Source organism: Brachycentrus maculatus, unplaced genomic scaffold (assembly GCF_059751285.1).
Source record: "Brachycentrus maculatus isolate JH-2025_06_01 unplaced genomic scaffold, ASM5975128v1 h1tg000315l, whole genome shotgun sequence".
Taxonomy (NCBI): domain Eukaryota; kingdom Metazoa; phylum Arthropoda; class Insecta; order Trichoptera; family Brachycentridae; genus Brachycentrus; species Brachycentrus maculatus.
Genome location: NW_028281064.1, coordinates 3,143,447 through 3,159,897, shown reverse-complemented (window position 1 = coordinate 3,159,897; position 16,451 = coordinate 3,143,447). Strand labels below are relative to the sequence as shown.

General features: G+C 27.7%; 1 protein-coding gene across 3 annotated transcripts in view; it reads left to right on the top strand.

Annotated features, from left to right (window-relative positions):
• The window catches only part of LOC148304496 (uncharacterized), an 86,392-nt gene that overhangs the window by 41,341 nt on the left and 28,600 nt on the right, over positions 1-16,451 (top strand). For 2 of the 3 annotated variants that reach the window (XM_088268187.1, XM_088268186.1), the window contains exon 1: positions 12,349-12,363. The exons of the other annotated variant lie outside the window; for it this stretch is intronic. The gene's annotated coding sequence lies outside the window, so the exon portion shown is untranslated. Of the gene's footprint in view, positions 1-12,348; positions 12,364-16,451 lie in introns of those variants that run through there. 3 annotated transcript variants of the gene reach the window in all.

Sequence of the window (16,451 nt, the reverse complement as noted above, 5' to 3'; positions counted from 1 at the left end):
TGAATTCACAACTAATATTGTACACGTACAGCGAAGGGTATAATAATTCATACACGTCTCCATAGAAACTTTGTAGAAGTTGCGAAATAGAGGAGTTTGGAGATAAAGTAGGGAAAGTTTCTTTTTAAAATTATATTCTCGTGTCCCAAGTGCTGAAGTTATTTTCAAACCTCTAACATCAGGGCTGAATTTACTAAAGACTAGTTCAAAGGCTGTGGTAGCGCTATGGTGTGGTAAGAAGTGGAAAATTATCGCAATAATGTTTCCAATTAATCAAATAATTACGCTAGAAAAATTTAGACAGCCAAAGATTTGGTGATAGCTGATTATTTAGCGTGGACGGAATTGAATAAGATAGACAGAAAACCCGGAACTATGACTGAAACTTTGATGTATGTGAGTGAACCATGCAGTTGCAAAACAAGGCTGAAAGTAGACTGAACGCAGTCGAAATCCAATCACTCAAACGATGTATGATAGATGTTCAAAAAGTAATATGTACAAGGAAAATAAAACAAAAAAGAAAATTTTACATTGCAGGTGAAAAAAAGTAAGTGAATTATATGAAGTAAATAATTTAGATAAATTATGAAAGAAAAAATGTAATAATTGAAGGGTAATCCATTATTTCTTGAATATTTTTCGCGGATACTTTGTGGCACATTTTATAAACTTTATAAAATTAATAATAATAATTTAATTAATTAAAACCTAACGATGAGTATCTCAATGTTTTAGAATTAGTACATAAACCCTGAGGATGACAGGGTTCTTGTCGATACCGATTCAAAAAAGTGTACCAATAAAATGTGGTAAAAACAAAGTTTTATAAAGTAATCCATTATATTTAGAATAATTTGGACACTCAAAATTTTGTAAAAAAAGTGATAAAAAAAGTCAAATATAAGTTGAAAATTACCTTTTCAGGTGCCTCTTATTTTTTATTCTCTTGGCTTTATGGTGGATTCGGCACTGTTTAACACTAACGTAAGTTGAATGGTCGTAGCCTGCATTTACCTTCGGGAATTCCTTTCAAAACTACTTGAAAGATAATAGAACAAAGGAGTAGACAAAGATATAGAAATAGACAGTCTATGTGTCAGTCAGTGAATTGGCAATGAGTCCAATATCCCACATGGGTGGGTTATGGCTCCCCATACACGATCAGAAAGACATATCGTGCAACTCTATGGTATATTAAAAATAAACCTGGAAAAAATACATTTTAAATATAAACGATTTGAATGTTTTTTAAGGTAACACATACATTTTTTTAATCATGGAAAATGCTTCCAAAATTTAAGAATGACGATTTTTTTTTTACTACAGTGTATTTAAACGACATTAATATGGGTGTGAATGTTTTGCATCGAAATATTGATATGGATACGTGTATATTTCAGTCATTTAAAATATTATTTTACCTGTGCATTCCTGAATAGTTTAAAAATAAAGAGTTTTAATATAATAGAAGATTGAAAATTAAAACGTTTGTTTTAGTATTATCTTTGGGATAAGATGAGTTGTTTGAAATGTTTTTATAAAATCTTTTTTATAAAGTCGATTGCATTTAATTTATGGAATCGTGACGTCTTGCAGCCATTCAAAATTTGTTAACCATTAGATCAATTGAACAATATTTTGATTTATGATTTTTAAAACTTTATTCACATGCTCATTTCAATAAAAAAATCTTCAGCCACGTAATATCTTTTTTAAAGTACACGCAAAAAGCTGTTATATAAATTATTAATTCCTTTTTTAACCATAAGATCCAAAAAGCCTTTACATTGTATTTTTGCAATGTTATGTTTATCTTATTTGTAAAACATATGAATAAATAAAAATAACACTAACGTTTTAGATGTCAGAGGTGACAAATGAAATAACTACTATAAAAAAATATATTCAAGGAAACATTAAGCTATTTTCTAAGTATGTATATGCATAAAGATGTATTTACTTTAATTGTTAGCTTTTTTGGAACAATATTTGATAAATAATTATCGATTTCATTAACTTAAATTATTTTTTAAATATGATGTGTTCAGATGTTTCAATCCTTCATTTGGGTGCTAGTTTAGACGCTGTAATTTTTTTTATATAACTTTTTTGGGATTCTTCTTGCTTTTTGCTGGAATGACGTTATGGACCGCATTGCAGCATCCGTAGTGTTCATCCTCCCAGTAAACTATATAGTATCCCAGAAAATGATATTTTTGATGTATCTACAGACATATTACATAGTATAATTTTGTTATCTTCAAAAAAAGTTCTATAAATGAAATAAATAATTATTTATTTAATCATATCACCAAAAGCTAACAATATTAGCTCAAAAGCTAACAACGTATCCTGATTATTTGAGTTAATACTTAGAAAACACGTTTGGTATATTTTTCCACAAAAAAATCTAAATGGAAAAGATTATGGATATCCATATTGTTGATTTTCAGAGACTAAAAATGTGATAGTATTTTAAAATATTTGAAATATTTTCCATGTTTACATATTTGTTATGTAAAATACTCAAGTTTGATCACTTAAATAAAATAAAAATAAAACATTAAAGACATTTTTAGTGCAAGTCGTAGTTTTGCAACATTTGATGCATAAATTGTTGTGTAAGAAATAAAACTATCAAAAACGTATTTTTAAATATATGGTAATTGTCTTTTTTCTCACTTCACTTTAAATATAAGGTTACACAAATATAAATTCCAAAAACTAATGCTTAATAATTATTGCAAAAAATATATAATAAATTTAATCATCTAAGCACATAAACCATTTTACCATAATTAGAATAACAGATTATTTTGTTTTAAAAATTCATCCAACCGCATTCATCACGTTCTTTCAACAAAAAGTGACATCCTGAAAAAATACTGAAATTTGCTGAAAAGCATGAAACAACGAATGGATTACTTCCCTCTGGCGGCCGAGCGTGGAAGCTCCAAACAAATTAGTTTTCCCGCTCTCCGACAGATACTGCTTCCAGTATGTCAAAGTTTTTATTTGCATGCAGTTTTTCCAGTTCAAACAATAAATTTTAAATTTGTTATTATTTGATTACAAGCTGCAGAAATAAAATATGTACGCTCAGTTTGGATCACGAAAAATAAAATATAGTGACGGCTCAAATTCAATTCTACTTTCCTCTTAATGATATTAATTTTTTTTTACGGAAAAGAATAATTTATAAAGATTAAGCAAAGTAATAAATAACTATTATTTTTAAATCCCTGACAATAGTAGATGATCTTTTAAGCTAAAAAAAATTGAGTAAAATGTTTCATAAACAAATAAAAATATCTGAGAAAACAATGGTAAATAAAATTTAAACTGAGACTGTAGAAGTTTTTTATTGATATAACTTCTAGAACATTAAAAACAAGAATCAGTAAATGTGAATTATGTTTCGATCACACATATCGCTCACTCCTTTCAACGTCATATATAAAAATATTATTTTCCAGGAGATCGTGTTAAAAGTAAAAAATATAATAAAATGTATTCAAAATAAATATCAAGCCACTTATTGAACTTTTTTACTGTGCAACAGATCCTTACAGGTAAAACCTGAATGTTTTTTATCCATTTGAAAAATATTAAGTTTATTTTCTTCAAAATGCAAAAACAACACTTTCTGCCCTGTAGCGGGTAAATATTAAGTTAAAAATAGGCCGCTTTTGCTGGGATATATAACATTTTCTGGGCATTCCGAAAACATGCATAACTGAAAATTGACGATTTTTTTATTTATGACGTTATTGAAAGGAGTGATATAACAACAACGTAGAAATAAATAAATAAATAAATAAATATATTCTTACGAAAAGTCATAAACATCAATATTTTGATAAAATAAAACCTCAATTTTTTTAAAAACACAATTAACAATATAGCAATTACTAAAGCCTCCTCCTAGTCCATGCTTCCACTGATAAAAAAATAAGAAACATCTGCCTCTTCTTCAATTTCAACGTCTCAAGGGCATATGTTTTTTTACATACAGTGTTTAAGGGTGCACTCGCAAAAATACAATTTAGGACGCCACCGGCTGCGCTAGGTGCCAGATTAAAAAAAATGCATTGAATAAACTTGTCTTATATGTTATTTAACTCTTCATTTTTTAATAACTTTTTTATTTTAAACCCATATATTTATTTCGAAGGAAAACTTATTTTTACAAAACAAAAATAGCGATTTTAGCGAAAAAAATCGATAACGTTAAATGTAATCTGGGTTTAAAGAAAATTAGGTTGCGGGTTATTAATTATCCCGCCTTAATAATGATGTCAAATGCATTGAAACATATGTCACAATATATTTGAAGAAAAAGGAAAATAATCCACTAATTAAAAGTGAAATTCATTTAAATATTTTTTTATCTGACGACTTACTACCGATGAAAATAATATTACATTTAGGTCAATTGTAGTCGTATAACATATAAGGTTAATGTCGAAATTTCTACGAGAAGACCAAATGTATCAATGCACCCTCGGGACCAGTTCCCGAACAACTATTCAAACAATTTGTTTTCCATTGGGAGTAACAAATACACGCAAGACGTGGATGGATGTAACATGCAGTGCTTTCTAGATAAAATGTCCCATACGGAACTACCAGACCGGTAAACCTCGTTACCCTACTAATATACCGATAATAGCTCAATGGGAAATTCACTCACGTCCCACATATGAAAATTATATTTGTTTACCATTTTATAACCTCCAGTCCCATTAGGCAAGGTTAAAAAAAAAATTTAAAAATTTTAACAGAAGAAAAATCTTGAAAAGCGTAAATTATTAATATTCATACTTTTTCCAAAATTACTCACCCTTGATTCCAATGTTTCCATTAAATCAACCCCTTCCAGTTGTTATCCCACCTACTTCTATCAGTATTAAGATTATTTTTTGCTTGTTAATTTGTATTTTACTTTTTATTGAGAACATTAATAGATCTCGATAATAGTCGTATCAATAAACTCAAAAAAGTAACCTCATAAGTGTTTTATTTATGATATTTTTAAACCAGCTTGTGGTCAATGATCTATTACAGGCTGGTTTAAGTGCTCACTTAATAAGCGTCTTTACACTCAAATTTCGGAAGTTGTATTAATACTACAATTGGCACCTTCTTCCACATGCGACTTCTCGGCACTGTTTATGGTTGAGTTGAGTAATTTTTTTATTGAGCAGAGACCTTCTTGAAGTCGTAAGCCTTTTAAATACCCAGACTTGAGATATTAATAAAGATAAAATAATAATTCAGCGGAAGCTAAACTGGCAGTGCACAACGGAGTCCTGGTTCCAACTCTAATGTATGGAAGTGAAGCTTGGAGTTGGCAAAAGAAGGATGAAAGTAGACTAAATGCAGTCGAAATGCGATCTCTCAGAAGAATGTGCGACAAAACGATGTATGATAGATGTGCGAATGAAATAAGGAAGGAATGCAAAGCTGAGATAAGCATTATCGATAAAATTAAGAAAGGTGTGTTGAGATGGTTTGGACATGTAGAACGAATGAGTGAGGAAAGAACGGTAAAACAAATTTATGAGGTGAATGTTAGCGGGAAAAGAAGCAGAGGAAGACCGAGAAAAACATGGCACGATCAGGTATGCCAAATACTTGAAAGTGGTCAGGTTAGGAGTCGTAACAATCGGCGGGTATGTATGAGGAGATGCATGAATGTGGAAGAGGCGAAGAATGTTTGCAAGGACAGAGTGGTGTGGCGCTCTATTCTCTCTGCCTACCCCTGCGGGGAAGCGGCGTGATGGTTAGTTAGTTATTTAGTTTAAAATAATAATAAAAAACATAACTCCTAAGTGGACAAAACCCAGATTAGTGAACAAATATTTGGATACAATAAAAATGCTACAAATAATTTTATCGAAAACCGTTGTTTCCCTGTTAGTGAATTTGGGTCATGGTTTATTTTATATTTGATATTGAAGGCACTGGTAACATGTCTTACAAGTTCATAAAATACAATATAGTGTCTCGGTGTCCTACCTTGTCAACGAGTAGGGTTTCTGGAATGTTTTACCTGAATGATTGATGGCATGGAGACCCGTTTAAATAAATTAAAATACGTCTACCAATTTCTCCTTACTTTTCCCCCTAAAAAGATTTATTTACAATTATTTGAGTAAAAATATTAGAACTTAAATTTGGATATACTCATAACGAATAAAATAATTACTTGTCAAATTATAGGTACAAAAAATTAAGTCATGTCTTCAGCGTCTCTTAGTATGTAAAATAATTCGGTAAAGATCTTGCTTGCATTTAAAAGCATTTCTGCTAAATAAGCTTTACTTATATAATTAATATTTAAAGCACTAACTTTGCGTAAAAAAATGTAACCCGGTTTTAAAAACACTATTAATATTTTATTTTATTAAAACTTAATTATAATGTCTACCGGTTTCGAAGCTAACCGCTTCATTATGAAGACAGATTGATATTTAAAGTATTAATCAGTCTTGATAAAGAAGCGGTTAGCTTCGAAACCAGCAGAAATTATAATAAAGTTATAATAAAATATTTACTATGATTTTAAAACAAAGTTATATTTTAATTATAGAGTTTACTCAAATTATTTTTTCTACATCTCAGCATAGATTTGCAACCATTACAACGACGATTTAAATGAAGGAGTTTTAAAAATTTGAGTCGTGTGGTTGTCAGTCATGGGCAGAACGGTGAACGTTGCACGTGTGTAAAGTGATCACTTAACCACTCCATGATAGGTCATAAGCCTTGTAAATAACCAGACTACCAAATTCTTCCATGTATATATATATATATATATATATGTATATTTTTATATATATATATATATATATATATATATATATATATATATATATATATATATATATATATATATATATATATATATATATATATATGTATATATATATATATATATATATATATATATTTATGTATATATATATATATAAATATATATATATATATATATATATATATATATATATATGTATATATATATGTATATAAATATATATATATAATATATATATATATATATATATATATATATATATATATGTATATATATATATATATATGTATATATATATATATATATATATATATATATATATATATATATATATATATATATACATATATATATATATATATATATATATATATATATATATATATATATATATATATATATACATCATTTACACTTTTAAAGATCACGAGTTGTACAAAAAAGCACTAATTTTTACAACTTTAATTTTAACAGGTATTCGCTCAAATAATTAAGAGCTATGCTTTCCATAATGTGTTGTAATTTATATTGTTATGAATATAATTTTAATTTAATGAATTAATTGATTTTTACATGTGTTTATTTTGAAGGGGGTATCTCATTGAGTTTGTCAACATTGACTAAACGTTTTTTTGGTCATCAGGGCACCATAACACATTCTTGGATGCAGCGATAAAATAAAATTGCACAAAGTCATCGGCCCACCTTGCTGTCCGGTAAATCCAGCTCTGTGTGACTTGTCACGCGACCTCCGACCAAAGCAAGGTGTGGATGGCCGAATACGCAAATAAATATACTTATACATTATCCACAAGGCGACTCTGGAGAGAAAACTCAACAGTCCTCTCACAGCCGGCGGGAAAAACAACGCGCCAGAACGCCTCATGAATTTCGAAACGCGAAACTGCGTCAACGTTTTTCAAAATAAAGTTCTCTTTTCGACCGTGACCGGCGCGAATCGTCCCGCCTTTTGGGATTCGAATTAACATATATTTGAAAAATCTTCGCTGTGGAGTGAATTTTTCAATCTCGTGTCGAAATTTGAATGTGTCAAACAATTGAAAATCGATTCCGTTAAATTAGGCGCGAAATTTGAATTTAAGCGGGAAAAGTGACAAATGAGTGAGGTTTGGTTTTTAGTGCCGTTAAATTGTTTTTAGTGTTGTGCTGTGAAAATACATTTAAAAACTATAAAAAGTACTTACCGCTGATTAATTTAATTTATACGTACGAATACGTAGTTCAGAGGTATAAAATCGTATGTAATTATGATCATTTATTGAGTACAATCATTTTTCATTAAAGTTTTACTTGATAAATACCACTATTTCTTAAAATATATTGTGACACGTGTTTCGATGCATTCTGCATCATTTTCAAACACTGTATGATGTGCAAGGCATCAAAACACGTGTCACAGTAGATTTTAAGAAATAGTGGTATTTACTAAGTAATTTTTTTATTTAAAATGGATAGATTTTATCACAAAGTGACTGCCGAATAATTAATGAAAAGAGTAGAATGATTATTAAAAAAAATTATTAATAAAAATGCTGTGGTAATTAACAACGGGTATTGCTTTATTTTTTTTATTAATAAAAAAAAAATAAAAAAATTGGAAATGACAATCTCCATCTCCATGTCACAATATTATTGAATGAATAAATAAAAAAAATAAAACAAATAAATTTTTAAAAAATAATTGAAAACGAAAAAATCAATGAATCAATTTTAATTTTAAATAATTTCTTTCATTATTGACCTTCTTTCTTGTTAAATCTCGTAGCTGCATTGACGATTAATTTTTTTATTTTATTTTAATAATTTATTAAGGTATTCGAAATTCTTATTTATATTACATTTGTTACATGCTTATCCAAAGAAATATATAAATATTAAAATATAAAAAAAAAAACAGAAATAATATAATTTCACATAATATCCCTTTCATTTCGAAATTTATGTTACAAGAGGAAAATACGAAGTGTTAAAATATTTCATATTCCTTTGATGATTTTCATAATCAATAAATTCTTCCACAGTTCGTTGAAAACTTCACTATTTGGTTTACCGTAGTGTATGAAATAGTCTACTGAATATATATTTTCGAAACATTTTACTTATAAATTTATATTAAATAACACAAATATGTTTTGAAATGTTAAAAAAAAAACACATTTGCTTAAGATGAATTAGAGCCTTGACGCCAAAGCAGATTTCAAAAAAATGTGTTCATAAAAGTATTATTCTGCATTTTGTTTTATGATTCACATAGAAATGTGCTTTATAATTCATCAATTACTAAAAATAAAAAAATGTAACCCAAATGTGTGAAACAATCTGTGTACGTTAAAACAATCTATATTTTAACAGATTGAGTATATTATCCATATAAATATTGCTAACATTTTATATTCAGCAAACCCATTTTTTATGCAGAGCACTTAAGACTTGTAATTTATTTTGTAAAAAATTAAAATTTCGCTTTTAAGTAAAATTATTAAAATCACAATTACAATAATTAAAGTTTTTTATTTAGAATTTTTGAAATATATTATATTTTTATTTTAAATGGATAAACGGAGAGATTACGTCAGCACCAATATGACAAATGATTAATGTATTCGTAAATTCACCGACATTCAGCTTATTCTGTCACAGCTTTCTTTTATAATGTAGGTCATGTTTTTCCGTATCCACCCCCGCGAATTGTGTGTCTGTTCTCAAATTATAAATAGGTTGATATATCAAAAAGGTTTTTTTTTAATCTGAAAAAGAATTGTCTGATACACAAAGTACTCGACTTAATGTAAGGTCAAGGTTCGTCAAAGAGGATTTGAATGTCATGTAACAACTTGGAAGGGGTCGATATAAAAATATTCTTACCTAACAAAAGTTTATGTATAAAAAAAATCTGTAGCTCATTAGTTTTACATATTTTTTACGATCTAAATAAAATTTTATCGTTCAATCAATGTACAGTATTATGCACTTCATCGATCACTAGGAGAAATCTTAAAGAAAAAGAAAGCTTTTTCTTCAGCTAAATCTTACTCCTTACATAAATAATTGTTTAAAAAAATACAATGATGATATAGGAGATTACCGTATATTTTTAACGAAATTGTATTGACTTCATAAATTGATTCGGCAGTCACTTTGTAATAAAATCTATACATTTTAAATTGTAATCTGCGACTGTGGAAGTTTGTACAGTGGTATTACTTCCAGAAAATAACAAACAAGAATAAGATAACATGAATTATGTTGAAAAAAAAATTTTTTTTCAGCGTTTGATAACCATTTAAAAGATAACAATCACATATAAAACAACAATAACGTAGGAATCCTAAAAATAATTAATACGATAAGACAATACAGATTCCAAAAAATATAAATAATAATAAACCCATAGTTAACAATATCACAATGATTAAAACCTCTCCTTTACTGTCTATGTTCCCACTGATAAAAAATAAAATGAAAAAGTAAATAAATATAAGAAACAGTTTCTACCTCCTCTTCTTCCTTCAACGTCCCAAGAACACACTCTAAAATTGAGACTTATGTAGCTTCACAAACGGTGTTTGAAAATAATGCGGAATGCATCGAAACACGTGTCGCAACAGATTTTAACAAATATTGGTACAATCTAAGTAAAACTTAAATAAAAATTCATTGAATGTGGTCGCGTATCTTAAATACTAAAGCTCTGTTTCATTTAAAAAAATGTACTTGTGAATTTTAGTTTTTTTTTAAATTCAAATAACAAAAAAATATTGAGAACTTTGATATTTTTAAAAACGTTTAAAAAGCCCGCCTGGATGAATATTCGAAGACTAAGAAGGTCTTTAAGGTTAGTTTAAGAACGAAGACGTCTCGATCGAAGACGTCTGAAATTGTATAATACATGTAAAAATACATTGATTTTTAAAACGTCCCCGTTTTACACACTCGTAACACTGTCAAGTCATAAATCCCGCTCATATTTTCGTCGAAAACGATTAATTACATCGTATTAAAATAGCCGAAAAAATAAGACACCACTATATTCACGTCGGGTTGCGTTCAGAAATGCATCCGGGAGTGAGCAGCTACCGTTTTACGTATGTGTTACGTTTCGCAAGTTAATAGTCCGGTACAAAAATATTTCCTTGGGAATAATATCACATTACAACGTTTCAAAAGTTTTCCACATTTTCAACTAAAGAGAAGTAATTTATATTTATGGTTTGGCAGCGAAATGCTACTGTTTGACATTTTATTTAATTTCTTTGGTACGATGACGTAGGCGCTACAAATTATGTTGTTAATAATAACTCGCCCATGATATTTTTAAATACTCATAGTTATCTTTTTATTTTCTATTAATAAATTATAATAAACAGTTAAAAATCTGACAACCATTTTGTAATACATATTGAATTTAATTATTCCTTTAATATTATTACAATTATTACTTGTCAAAATAATAATTTAACACACGTGCGCCACGTCATAAGCTACGTAAGCTGCAAAACTGTTATTCAAGTCAGCGTTTATAATTATGATAAAAATATTATTTTGATAGAAAAATCTAATCCTTCCCGTGCATAGGGCACTGCTTCGTAAAGGAACAGTGTTGTCTTGATCGTTAAATACACGGTAGAAAGGTGATTAGCCCTGCGCTGACCTTCCTGTGATAATTCAGAGATAAATAAGAGTGAAAATTCACTTACGTAGTAATATAAGTAGTTTAAGACCTACTTTTTCTTTACAAATTCTGGATCTTCTGCACTTTGAAGTTATTGTAGATTTTTTTATCAATATCTAAACATAGGTGAGAATTATTGAAGTCTGGGCATTTACAATAATTAATATATAAAAATTAAAAATAAGTAACATAAAAGTGTAAAATGATAAATGAACCTTGCATTCATATGTCATTGATAAAGTAATTTAATATTTTTGATTGAAGCTTATGCTATTTATTAACAATTTTCCAAAATTCCAGAATTGTGGTTTTCAATAATGGGTAAAACAATTAATATTGAACAGTGTGTAAGGTGATCACTTAATCTAGCCAATTACATATCGTAAGCCCTTTAAATGCCCTGACTTAAAATTTCCCACCTCAAAAAGACTTCAATAGAGTGACTGAGATATCAATGAAAACCCTTAATTTGAAGAGTTCCATTCATAATATGCCATACTAAGTTTTTTAATAAATTTATTTAAATTATCTTTTCAATTTATCTAGCGAACGTAATTATTAATCTTCCTTAATTAAATTCATGTATTTCCTAAATTTTTAAGTGGTAGAATTCGCGTGTTGAGCAAAGAACTGGTAATTATTTTTTTAATACGCCTGAAAGCGTTCCGGTATATCTGCCCTCCGGATCTTCGTTCTTTGTATTCAAAGCAGCATAGTGTCCGCACACTTCGCTACTGACCTCTAAATTATTTGGAAAAAATCGATTCTATTTTTCCCGTTTCGCTCATAAAGTAGTCTGCCACGGTGTCCATAGCATACAGCATGGTATTCCCAACAGTGTGGAGTTGTGCGTCTCGTTAAAAAATCAAATGATTACAATATCTAATAATAAAGTGTTAATAATTAGAACATAAATAATTACATAAAATAAATTCGTTTACCTTAATATCGATAAATTAATATCCACCAATTTCTACCACTTAATAAAGTAATTATAAACTTTTTATTGAAATTACAACATAGTCGAAGAAGAAAATGGAAAACTGGATATTTACAGGGCTTACGATCTGTCGTAAGCTAGTTTAAGTGATCTCTTTACACGCGTGTAATATTTTTCATTCAACCCATGATCGAAAACCACACTACTCAATTTTTTGGAACTCATATAAATTATTGATAAACAAATTATAATTTACACATTTTTTCATGTGAGCTCTCGGCAGCATCAGTGGTTGAGTTAAGTAAGCTTTTTATTTATCAGATACTCCCATATTTTAATATATTATATAATGTTAGTTTTTTCCCGAATTATTTTACATCATTTTCGAAAAGATAATTTAATTTTTTTTATCAAGCTTTTAATTAGATCAGTTATTTATGCATAAATTTTGAGTGTCCAAATAGTGGTTCACAAATCTGGGTTTCTCCACTGAGATTCATTTTTAAAATTGAAATTATTAGTAATTATAAAATGATCATAATTATTATTGACGTTTGATAATATTTGTCTTGTGTCCCACTCATTCTAGGAATTAAAAAAATATTTTCGATAACTTCTACGTCATTTTTAAGCTATTTAGTCAGAATTTTTTTTTTTCGGGATGATAGTTATTAAAACTAAAACATTATCTTTTTATATATTTTTTTCTACCTGTCGGGGCACAGGGCACTGAAATCAATATATAAAGCGAAGTATTGATATTAAATTACTTTAAGGCCAAACCAATTGATATATATAATAATAATAATAATAATAATAAATCCCTTACCGCACCCCAATGGTGCATAGGGCAATGCTTCATATAAACGCAGTGTTATCTCGATCGATTACGAATGAAGGAAAGGTCCAGTGTAATATTGAATAAATATTAGAGTTAAAAAATCACTTATATTTATTAAACCCCCCTGGAAATCGAACCTGGGACCTCCAGAACGGTAGCCGAGCATGTTGACCATAACACTACGGAGAAGGACAAAATAATATACATAGTAATAACCAATATATTTTTAAAACAAATAATTGATTTAAAATAAAGAAGAACAAGTAAAAATAAAAAAAAGAATCTTTTTATATTAAGTTAAACATACAAATCAGACACAGCATCTTATCCGTGAATTTAATAGAAACAGTATCTAATACAACATTTTATAGTTAATTTAATTTTGCAATAAAAATAGCATCGATTCAAGTGCGGTGTCCATTATATCATTTATTGGTATAGTAGGTACATGTATCTGTAAATGCATTTAAAAAATCTTTTGACAAATACATTACCAAATGGTTAACATTTTAAAAGCCATTTTAAAAAGCATCTGATATTAGCGTAAAGAAAGTGAAAAACATCTTATCAAAAAAGACACTGTTAAAAAACTTTAACGAAATCAAGTTGAATTAAATAAAAATTTCTGTAGCACACTGGTTAATTTTAGGTTGAAAAAACAAACCTTTTAATTTGACCCTCTTAATGAGCTATCCTTATTTGAGATATAACTAATTTGGCTTTTGAAAATGTTTGAATTTACGTCAATCAATTTTTACAAAATTCATCATGTTACATTAACGTTTCGCTGTTAAAATTTATAAAAATTTCATAAAAATTGAAGTAAATTAATAAGATTTGTGAAGGAAGCTGAGCGAAATATAATACTTGGTACAATATTTTGAAGTGTGAAGTGACAAAATATGTTTTTAATCCCGGAGTTTCAGTCTATTTATAAATTTCTCTGCGTTATATTCTTGAAGATGGATATTAAAATACATACAGCAGATGGTCAAACGTATATAAACGTTATAAACATAATAATATATTAACAGCGAAAAGCTTACAAAAATAATTAAGTTTTATATAAATGACATTATTTTTAGATGTGTTAAGTGCCTCGAGATGTTTATATGACGAAAATAACCCCTTCATAATTATGTATGTTTTGGTATTCACGGTCTATTTTTTTCTTACGGGTAAAAATGTGTGATTAATTTATAAATTTGATTAACTCCATATATTGGGGTACAAGGTGGCGGTCTTGTTAGATTGACGGTGATCGCGGGTTCGATTCCTGGCGATTTTTAAATGAATCAGGAAATATTTATTTTTAATATTAGTATAGGTGTTTGTGATTTATTTTTGACATTTTTCATCCCTGTCCTTACTATCCCACTTACAACAAACCTCTATAAAAGATGTTTTGTTGATCATTTCGTAAATATTAAGTATCAGTTTTTTTTAAAGTCTAGAATCGAAAAATATATATATTTACATATATATATATATTTATATTTATATTTATATTTATATATATATATATATAAATATATATTTATATATATATATATATATATATATATATATATATATATATATATATATATATATATATATATATATATATATATATATATATATATATATATATATATATATATATATATATATATATATATATATATATATATATATATATATATATATATATATATATGAGTGGATTCGAATTGGTGAATGTTACAATTTGTAAAGTGTAAAGTGTGCCCCGTAAATGCCTAGACTTCCATATTCTTCTTCATCTTTGATGAGATGTCAAAAAAAATTTAAGATTATATTGCATAAATGAATTATTGCTGTGCCATTTGCACTAATAATCACGAAAATATATATTTATGAGTTGGTTAGTCAAAAAAATCACAATTCAATTATGAATAAAGTATCTGGTAAAAAAATACATTGAATAAAAAAAATTAATCATATTTTTAAAGCGTCTCCAAGTACGTAAAACATTTTAGGAAGAATCTTTTATCCATTTCATGAAAGTTTCAGTTAAATTTAAAAGTAACCATAGATGGTTCCGAGAACTCGCGTGTATCAATGGTGAAGGTATCAATAAAAGGATAAAAAAACTTCCAATATTTGAGTCGTATGGTTGTCAATCATGGGTAGAATGGCGAATATTATAAGTGTATAAAGTGGTCACTTAAACCAGCCTATCACCGGTAATAACCCCTGTAAATACCCAGACTTTCATATTCTTATTCCTATTACAGTTCAACAAATTTAAAACAAATTATCTTCATTAATATTATAATCATTTCCTCAATATATTTTTAAGCGCTTTATAAACAATGTGCAATAAAGTTATCTTTAAAAGTCAATTAAATAAATACCTATCTAGGTACCTTTAAACAAAATAAAAAATTTAATGCCATGAAGAAAATTTAATGCTACCATATTTATCAAAATGTTAAATAACATGCATGGATGCGTAAATTAAAAATAAAACTTTCATTTATAAACCTGTTTACTACTTTTGATAATAAGCCGTTGTCTGCGACACTAGCGCTCGGAAAATTCTAGTTGACATTGAAGAAAATTAGTGAACTATATTCGTGTTACGAAATTAGAGCATGTTACTCCTAGCGGTGAGCCGTCGCACTATTAACTAATTTCAGTGTTGCCAAGAGTATAAAACTGGACATTTTTTCAAATCAAATAATTCTCTAAGTACCTACTCATGTCTTTTCTTCAATTATATTATAAATTGAAAAATTCGCTGTATTTGCAACGTTTATTTATTGTAACCTTATTTTATACATGAAAAAAAAAAATTGTAATATATATGACATAAATATCCAGATTTCTATATTCCCGTTTTAATAGCATCTTAGTTCCTATTTACATTACATTTCATTAAAAACCGCAATCAAGATTATTAATGATTAAAGAAAATGAAATATAAACTAAAATTAAAAAAAATTAAAAATGCCAAATATTAAAAACATATTTTTATTTTTAAGTTCCTACCTATACTCAAATTTAACTTTCCTTGTGTACACCCTGCTTAGAATTTAAATGATTATCCATGTGGAAATATTCCTGTTGGAATTATTATCATCTTGTTTAATATCGTGCCAAATATTTATTAAATTAACCCACATAAATC